Below are 10,181 nucleotides of genomic sequence, written 5' to 3'. Positions count from 1 at the left end.
GGTGGTTGTGAGCCACCATGTGGTTGCTGGGATTTGAACTCAGGACCTCTGGAAGAGGAGTCAGTGCTTTTTTTTTTTGTTTGTTTGTTTGCTTGTTTTTTGTTTTTTCGAGACAGGGTTTCTCTGTATAGCCCTGGCTGTCCTGGGACTCACTTTGTAGACCAGGCTGGCCTCGAACTCAGAAATCGGCCTGCCTCTGCCTCCCAAGTGCTGGCATTAAAGGGGTGTGCTACCACGCCCGGCTAAGGAGGAGTCAGTACTCTTAACCGCTGAGCCATCTCTCCTGCCCGAAATATTTATTTATTGATTTAAACAGTCCAAAACTGAGAGTGAGTGACATATTTTTTTATTGATTTAAACAGTCCAAAACTAAGAGTGTTTCCTAAATGCCTTCAGTAAGCATTTCTCATTTGTTGATTTTGTTTGTGTTATTGCTAATTTTCTTCCTTCACTTTTAAATTTATTCTTATTTTCAGTGTATGAATGTCTTTGCCTCTATATAGATACTGAGCCTGAATCTTCTGGAAAACCTGTCACAGTCTTTGGGGTGTGTGTAGAAATTTATTCAAATGTTTACGATGGTAAAACAATCTTATGTGTAAATCTTCTATTCCACAGCTTCCATCCAAATGCTTGTAGAAAAGATAGCCGTTAGGCCCATTTCCAGATCAGGTAGTATTCTAAAGCTGAGCCATCCCTTTAGGCTTCTGTGCTGCGCTGCGCTGCGCTGTTCCAATCCAGTCCGGTCTGGAGTGGTCTAGTCCTGTTCTGTCCTTTCCTTTCTTCCCTCTCTTTCTTTCTATTTTGAGAGAGGGTCTTAATATGTAGCCCTGAGTGAGTTGGAAATTATAAGTAGACCAGGCTGGCTTTTAAATCATACAGAGCCACCTGTTTTCTGAGTGCTGGCATTAAAAGTGTATGCCAGATTATTTTTCAGTATTTTCTAAATTTTATTTTTATGGGTATGGGTATCTTGCCTGCGTCTGTGTCTGTGAACCATGTATGTGCCTGCTGTCTGTGGAAGCCAGAAGGGGTATTAAACCACCTCTCTGGGGCAGTATGACCAGTGGCCCTTGGAAGAAGCCCTTTGTCTTTATGATGTTTAAAGAATTAGCTTGGTTTGCCAATTCAAATACTGTTTTGTTGAGTGGAAAAAAGTCAAGGCTGGTTGCTTATCAACCATGGTTGATCAGTTTTTTCAAAGAGGGCAGACATATAAGATGCAAAATAAACACATTTTTTTTCTGATGTTGTTTGAGTTTCCTGTACATGAGTAGTGCTTTAAAACAGATAACTTCTGATGTCTGGAATCCCTGAAATGGGATGCTTTCTCTGGTTGGATGAAAGAGAATTCTGACTTTTCCAAGGTAACGGGGTGCTTCACAAGTTTATTGCTCTCTTAAGATTTATTTCCTCTCCTGATGTAAGTGAAGGTCAGCAGTGATCATAAAGCAAATATATTAGTACAGCTGCAGCATATGATAATACTACTGCAGATTAATGATGAATGAGTGTTCAGCACTGCAGATATGGCACAGGATGCCTTATTCACACTGGCAGACAGCCCCTCAATTACTGCAGTGTATGGATGGATTGCCAGTTTGGCTGTCTTCTTGATTATAAAAGATGCAGTTTTTGCATGGTGTTAGACCAAGAATATCTGGTTTAGGACGTTGTTTTGTAGTTTTAATGTATAGGCTATCATTGATATCATGCCCTATACTTACAATGGAATATGGGAGGGTTGAAGATGTGTGCCTGGTTCAAGCAGGTATCATTTGTTTCTTAGGCCACATTATCTTGAGGTATTAATGTGGCAGTGTCTTCCTAGTCCAGTCTTCTTCACCAATATATTCTTGAAAAAATTCAAACAGTGTTCTTGACAATGATTTTACACTAGCACAGGTAAACTATAGATAAGATGTTCAGTAAGTACTTTTGAATTGCTTTGAACTGACTTAGTAACAAAAGCTGTCTAGTTATCAGTTGAAAAAGCAGCCACTAAGAGGCCTCTGTGTTTTAGAATAGGCTTTTTATTTTAATAAAAGCATATAGCAGAAAAAATATCCTTTTTATTGGATAGTATGTGTCTTAGTTTGGGTTTCTTTGCTGTGAAGAGATACTGTGATCATGGCAACTCTTATAAAGGCAAACATTTAATTAGGTGCTGGCTTACAGTTTCAGAGGTTCAGTCCATTATCATCATGGCTGGAAGCATGATAGCATCCAGATACACATGGTGCTGGAGAAGGAGCTGAGAGTTCTACATTTTGATCTGAAGGCAGCAAGGAGGAGACTATCTCTTGCATGCAGCCAGGAGGAGGGACTCATCTGCACTGGGTAGAGCTTGAGGACTAAAGAAGACCTCAAAACTTGCCTACACAGTGGCACACTTCCTTCAACAAGGCCACACCTCCTAATAGTGCCCATGGGCCCAGCATATTCAAACCACCACAATGCTACACCATTATTTTGAATGAGGAAAAAAATTATGCACCCCAGTAGGTGGCCAGAAAAAGTTTGCCCTTTATTGAAACTTTTTTCTATTCGTCAGAAGGAGAACCTTTAAACCATTCCCTTTTCTTGGTGTTTCATAAAACTAATTAATATACTATCTTCAGCTTTTAAAATTCTAAGTACATTTGGATGCTTTTTTTGTTAAGTACAGTTGATAAAACATTTTCTTTTTAAAAAAATTTTTACTAGATATTTTCTTCATTTACATTTAAAATGCTATCCCTAAAGTCCCCCATACCCTCCCCCCCACTCCCTTACCCACCTACTCCCACTTCTTGTCCCTGGCGTTCCCCTGTACTGGGGCATATAAAGATTGCATGACCAAGGGGCATCTCTTCCCAGTGATGGCCGACTAGGCCATCTTCTGCTACATATGCAGCTAGAGACACGAGCTCTTGGGGGGTACTGGATAGTTCATATTGTTGTTCCACCTATAGGGTTGCAGACCCCTTCAGCTCTTGGGTACTTTCTCTAGCTCCTCTTTTGGGGGCCCTATGATAACACATTTTCTAATTCAACTAATACATCAAATCTACTTTGAAGACTAAAACTGCAGTGTTAACTCTAGCAGAGCTTTGTGTTACTTTTGTTTGTTTTTGAGATAGAGTTGTCTTTATAGTTCAGATTGACCTGTACTCATTCTTTAGCCCAAGCTGGCCTGGAACTCTGAATCCTCGTGCTTTAGCTTCTCAAGTGATGTGATTATATGTATGTGCTACCATGCCCATCTGCTTTATGTCATTTTACTCACTGTGGTAAGTGTAATTTATTTGAATTCAGGATAATCCTTAGAATTTAGTACTAAGAATATAAGAATGTATAGGCCAGGCATGGGGGTACATGCCAACAAACCCAGTGATAGGAGGATAACAATACCAACTTCAGACATACAGAGTTCTAGGCTATAGCTTAGGCCATAGGGGACTCCATTTCAAATATCCCAAACTAGGAGCATGGGAGAGAGGAGATGCATATTATGAAGGATTTGCAATTGTTTGTGAAATAAATCTCACCTTTGTTTGAAGGGTGCTATATGGTATTGACATTGAAAAAAAATTACTTTTCCGAGGTCAATAAGCTAGCCAGCCTTGGAGTTGATTGAGTCTGTATATGCTACTAATAGAAATCATACCTTTTCAGTGCTTCCACAACCATGCTTCCCCATAATGAGTCATTTCTTTTCATATTGCTGAAAGCATTCCCTGTTTGTCACTTGCAGAAGAGCAACCTCCGGTAGTAAATTGATGCACCCAGTGGGGGAGCCAGGAAGTATTGATGTTTCTGCCAGGTTAGCGTCAACACTTGCTGGTTTTCTCTCTGGAGTATCACCAAGTTCGTGGATTCTGTTTGTACTTCTATAACTGCTCAGATCTCCATGTTCCATATATTTGTCCATGTTTTCCAACATTCATTTGCACCTTTCTCACATCTCATCCTGTACATATCTTAGTTCATAGGCAGTAAGTATAAATATCCTCTTAGGCAGTATAATTCCACATAGCAAGCACACTAATGAGTATTTTTATTATAATAGCCCCATATATAAATAAACATACATACGTAACACATACATATATGGAGAGAAAGAAAGTCTTGGGATAATAAATTTAGGGCAATATTTGTAACTATTCTTTTATTTTGGGATTAGTTTTGAGTTGAATAATCAAGGAAATCCCCAGAAATATATTTCTGGTTAGTCTCAAGTTTCATGCTATTTACTGGTGTAAAGGAAAAGTAACAATTTTGCAGCAATCCTGTAGATCACCAGGGAGTAGAAGCCAGTAGGGAATTGTCACAAATAAATAACAGCTGGCTAGAAAAGATTATATAAGGTATACCTGTTGTGTGAGCAGTGGGCATGTCTTTTAAGCTTCACAATTAATCTGCTTTGTGGCAATGTGGATTAAGTTGTTTGTAGTATAGTGCACAATTTAATTTACTTCAGCTCATTTTCCTTTCATTTTAAAGAAAACAGGCTGGGGAGATGGCTCAATGGACAAAAGCACTTGATTCAGATCCTCAGAACCCACAAAACCAGCTAGAAGTGGTAGTTCAAGAGTTTGTCATCCATTCAGGTGTAGTGTCACAAAGCTTTGAATTCCAGCACTTAGGAGGCAGGCAGATCTCTGAGTTGGAGGCCAGCCTGGTCTACAAACCAAGTTCCAGGATAGCCAGGACTATACAGAGGAATGTTGTCTCAAACAAAGCAAAACAAACAAACATTAAGTCCATATTCTCAGTGTAGCCTTTCCTACTGGGAGATTAGAGGCTGAGACCAGAGAATTTCTAGAAGTCTACTCACCAAAGCTGGAGCCCTTGTATTGAAGTAACATTTGAAGGTTGATACCCCACTCTCTCTTTCTCTCTCTTCCTCCCTCCCCCCCTCTTACACACACACACACACACACACACACACACATGGGTGGGGAGGGATTGACCTAGCCTTTCAAGTAACTAGGACTATGCCACTGTGCCTACTAGCTTAAATTTCTTTTCTGACAATATTTTATGAGTCATAAGCTTTTATTTGAATATTCATGTCCTGTTAAGGGCTATAGAGGATTATACGGTACAAGCTCTGTTCTTGAGATAGAAGATATACATGTAAGATCAATCTTTATATGAAGTATCTGATTGATACTGACTAGTTGAGTCAGGGATGCATGTAGCCCAGGTAGCCCAGGCTGATCTCAAACTCCCAAATCTCCTGCCTTCCCCCTTCTCAGTGTTGGGAATCGTGGACATGCATCGTCATGCCTGGCTTTGGCCTCTTGAGTAGCATGTGAAGTAGACACTTGCAAAGAGAGAGGCATCGACTCTTCTTCACTTTAGTTGACCAATACTAATCAATTTCTCGTAGTTCTACCCACATCACCTAATCAATTTCCCCAAAGTTCTTCATAATATCATGATGAGAGCTAGACTTCAGCATATAAATTTGGGAGGGAAGGGTCACCAACATCTAGTCCATAACATAGCTGGAAGAGTTGTTCAGTGCTTTGTTTCCTATGATAAAATTTATAATTTATAAAAGGTAATGATAAAACTGGATATCAAGGTGCTTTAGGTTTCTACAACTGCACAAAATTTCCCATAAACTCGTTTCTGAAATCCATGATTCCAGGGCATTACTCTGCTGATTTGGAACAGTAAAATGGGGACCGGAATGAAATTAACATTTGAGGCAATAAATCACTACTTCATACAAAACTATGTGGTTGGATACTTCAATGGCTTAAGTAATGGGTAGATACCTTCAGAAACTTCATATGTCTAGGGTAGTGATTTATTTATTATCTTGGGTGTTGGTGGCCATATTTATTCTATTTATGTATGTATGTATTTTTGTTTTATGTGTATGTGTGTGTGTGCATGTGCGTGTGTGCATGTGCCCTGTTCCCTTGGAGAGCGGAAGAGGGGTGGATTCCAGGAGTTAGAGATGGTTATGAGCTACCATGTAGGTGCTGGAAATTGAACCCCAGTCCTCTGGAATAGTAACAGGCTCTCTTGATTGCTGAGCCATCTCTTTAGCCCTGGTAATCATTAATTTTAAAAACCGAGAGTCAGAGCTTTAAGAGTACATTCTTTAACATTTCTATTTCAAGTCCATTAGGCAACATGGCTATGAATAGGTATTCAGTATTCCAAGAGTAGAGCATGAATTGTGATTTTTTTTTAATGACCGTTGTATCACTACACATGACCGGTGGCTTTTTGTCAAAACTGGCATTCTAGTCCAAGTCGTATTTGACTTTTCCATATTTGTTGATCTTCTAGTTTTCTATGATTTAATAGATAGTACTATTTCCTGTTCAGTGGTACTAGCAATAAATGGAGAAGCCATCTTTTATACTCCTGTTTCTTTTCCTTTTTTCTGTCTGTGTGTGTGTGTGTGTATGAGGAGTGCTACTCATATGTGTACAGGTGTATATGAAGACCAGAGGCCAATATTGGATGTTATTCTATGTTTTTTTAGAGTCAGGTTCTCTCACTGGGCCCTAGGGCTCACCAAGCACATTAGGCTGGTAGGCTGAGTGGCTGGCTGGCTAGTGAGCTCCAGGGATCCACCTGCCCCCACTTCCTCAGCAATGAGATTACTAGAATGTGCTACTGCACCTGGCTTTTCTTTTGGGTGCTGGGAATCAAAGTGAAACTCTAGTGCTTGGATGGCAAGCACTTTCCTGGCTGAGTTACCTCTTACTCTCTCCCTCCCTTTTCATCCTTTTTCAGTTACTCATTCTGTCAGCAAATCTAATAGTTTCTATATCTGAAGGTACTTTTAATAGCTGCCCATTTCTTTTTTCATGACCAATACTATTCATGTCTAAGTTGGTGCTCTCATTTATCTGGACCACTGCAATAGATGATCTTACCCATTCTGTACTCTTCAGTTATCCTCTATAAACACCAGAGGGATATTTTACAAATAGATACCTCAAGGTCTTCAGTGATTTTACACTGCTTCCTGGATTTGCTGGAATTGTTCTCACTGTTCCTTGCATTTCTCATTTCCTTGTAAAAATTGAGATAGAGATATAAAAATTCAGCATTTGGAGTATACATTTAAGTCGTTTTTAGTATAGTCAATCACTTAGAGTTATAGTATAGTACAACCATCTAATTCCAGTACATTTCCACCATTTCAAAACTGAACTCTGATTATCAGCCGTTACTCCCAATTCTCTTCCCACACCCACCTCTGCTAATCCCCAATTTACTTTTCCTCTACCATTTTTGCCAAATCCATACATTCACATAATTGAAATGATATAACTGAGTTTTGTGTCGATACTTGTAATCCTAGCACTCAACAGGCTGAGACAATAGGTTAGCATGTTGGAACAAGCCTGGCTTCTATAGTGAGACCCCAATGTGTGCTCTGTTGTAACCTTTTTCTTTAGTATATTTCAGTGTTCTATTACAGCATGTATCATATATTGGTACTTTATTATTTTAAGGCTGAATAATATTCCATCATAAGAATATACCACATTTTATGTGTCTGTTCATCAGCTAATGGGTATTTAACTTATTTCTACTCAATTCATTGTATTTATTTGTATTTGTGTTGGCATGTTTTCAATTCTGAGGAGTATATAGGAATGAAATTTCTAGGTCATACTATAATTCTATGTTTTAATTTTTTAGCAACTGCCAAATTGTTTTTCTCACAGTTCAAATACCTTGGGTCTTTTTTTTTTTTTTTTTTTTTTTTTGAGATTACGTGTCACTGTTTTTCTAGCTGGCTTGGAAGTCAGGGGTGGAAAGTTGACCTCAGAGTTGTGGTGATTTCTTTTCCTCTACCCCTAAAATGCTAGGATTCTAGGTGTGTACTACAATTGTCTTGCACTTGTTTTATGTTTTAAGATAGCATCTTACGTAGTTCATGTTGGCCTTGATCTTGTTGCTTCTACTTCCCAAGAACTCAAAACCACAATCAGCTTAAATGATGGGATTTTTTTGTTTGTTTGTTTGTTTTGATTTTTTGAGACAGGGTTTCTCTATATAGCCCTGGCTGTCCTGGAACTCACTTTGTAGACCAGGCTGGCCTCGAACTCAGAAATTCACCTGCCTCTGCCTCCTGAGTGCTGGGATTAAAGGTGTAGGCCATCATTGCCTGGCTATGATGTTTATTTTTAATAGCAGTTAACAACATAAAACATAAAGTTTACTAACATAACTGTTAAGTGTAGTATTGACTAGTGCAACCTCTTAGCTCCTCATTTTCTCTTCCTTTATGGTTTTTATTAACAAATCTTGATATAATGGATGGGCGTTGAGAAATGTGAGATGCAGAGATATGGAATTTCAGGCTCAGCTCTTTCACCTGTGTCCCTAGTTCCCTCATCTGAGACTGATAAGAGCTCCTTGGTGATTTATATCTTAAATCCTTTCTCAGCTTTATAATTCTTTGAATTTGACAGTCTAGGAGCAGATTGTTTTTACTGGTTTTTGACTTCTTCACCTGTTCCTGCTTAAAATATTCAAATCTTGATTTCTCTTTGACTATACTCTGCACCAAATTTCAGTTTTTCCACCAGAAGTAATGAGTTTGAACTTTGAACGAGAAATTTGACAATTTTTAGAAAATACTGTTCATGGGCTTTTAATAATTATACTTTTTCAGTTTTACACTGGCCTGAATGATTGGAATGCCTTTGCTACTTCTGTTGTATTAAACTCAGCCCTATTATATTACTTGCTTGGCAAATAGTACTAATGAAAAGGACTGTTTTGCTGCTACAATATTGTGGGCAGGTTTTCAAGAGAGCAAGACTACTGAAATTATTTCCAAGAGATACTCATTTCTCTGTTCATGGATAGTCAGCTGCAAAATGGTGGTTAGAGAGAGGCAACTCTTGGATTGGCAAGCTGCATAACAACTGCTAGGTGGTTAAGTACGTAACAGTAGATATAAGTAAACAGTAGAAAGCAAGTGGATTGTTGATAATATGTATGCACTTGAGAATCAATAATTCATTGGAGAATTGAACTCCATGATTATTGTGGTGTAATTCATACAAAATGATGGCCACCATAAGCAAAAGTCTCACTTCATGAACTAGATTCTGTAAATACATTCTATTTAGAAAGTTGTTGTTGGGCCTGGAGAGTTAAGAGTGCCGACTGCTCTTCCGAAGATCCTGAGTTCAAATCCCAGCAACCACATGGCAACTACATGGTGGCTCACAACCATCTGTCATAAGATCTGACGCTCTCTTCTGGTGCATCTGAAGTCAGCTACAGTGTACTTAGCTATTATAATAATAAACAAATCTTTAAAAAAAAAAAGAAAGTTGTTGTTAGGGCTGGAGAGATGGCTCAGCAGGGAAGAGTATTGGCTACTCTTCCAGAGGATCCAGATTCATTTCCCAGAATCCATATAGCTCACAACTGACTGTAACTCTAGTTCCAGGGGAATCCAGCCCCCTCGAACAGATATACATGCAGGCAAAACAACAATACAACATAAAATAAAAGTAAATGATTGTTTTCTAAAAAGTCATTGTTATTTGTGAAACGAGGTTATATGATTGACCTTGATGAAAAATAACTAGAATAGCTGTAAAGGAGTGTAATTAAATATTCTTGTATAAATTTAGATGGGTTACTTTTCAAAGATACTAATGAGGCAGTGTAATCAAATTAAAATCAAATGTAATCAAATCGAAAGATATAATTGATTTTTAGAATCCATGTTTGGAATTAATAATTTGAGCTAATTATGAAATTTTCATTGCATTAGCAAGTGTCTGTTTGGTTTCTAATATGTATCTAGTATTACACAAGTTTTTTCAGGTAAGGGACAGGGCATATTTTTTAATGTTACACAAACTACCCAGTATAAACCTAGAGAAAAATCACTTCCATTTGAAAGATAGAGTCTTTAAGGTTTTTTAAACCTTTATTTTTAATTTATGTTTATGAGTATTTTGCCTGTATGTATGCCTATGTATCACATTTGTGCAGTTCCCACAGATGCCAGAAGAGGATGTTGGATCCTCTGGGCTGGAGTTTTAGAGTTGCCATGTGGGTGCTGGGAATTGAATTGGAATCCTCTGGAAGAGCAGCCAGTGCTCTTAACTACTGAGCCATTTCTTCAGCTTTAGATATTATCTTTTAAAAACTGTAATATTTGGCACATATAGAAGAGATAAAATGCA

The 10,181-nt window shown here is 38.3% G+C and overlaps 1 protein-coding gene and 1 non-coding gene across 13 annotated transcripts in view; both read left to right on the top strand.

The window, feature by feature from the left end:
• The window catches only part of Atp11c (ATPase, class VI, type 11C), a 181,571-nt gene that overhangs the window by 6,606 nt on the left and 164,784 nt on the right, over positions 1-10,181 (top strand). The gene's annotated exons all lie outside the window — the stretch shown is intronic.
• Mir505 (microRNA 505) lies at positions 3,756-3,845 on the top strand. The gene has a single exon (NR_030499.1). It is a non-coding gene; the product is annotated as a microRNA 505 (primary transcript).

Source organism: Mus musculus, chromosome X (genome assembly GCF_000001635.26).
Source record: "Mus musculus strain C57BL/6J chromosome X, GRCm38.p6 C57BL/6J".
Classification (NCBI taxonomy): domain Eukaryota; kingdom Metazoa; phylum Chordata; class Mammalia; order Rodentia; family Muridae; genus Mus; species Mus musculus.
Note: the sequence above shows the minus strand (reverse complement) of the source record. Positions and strands in the feature narration are given on the sequence as shown.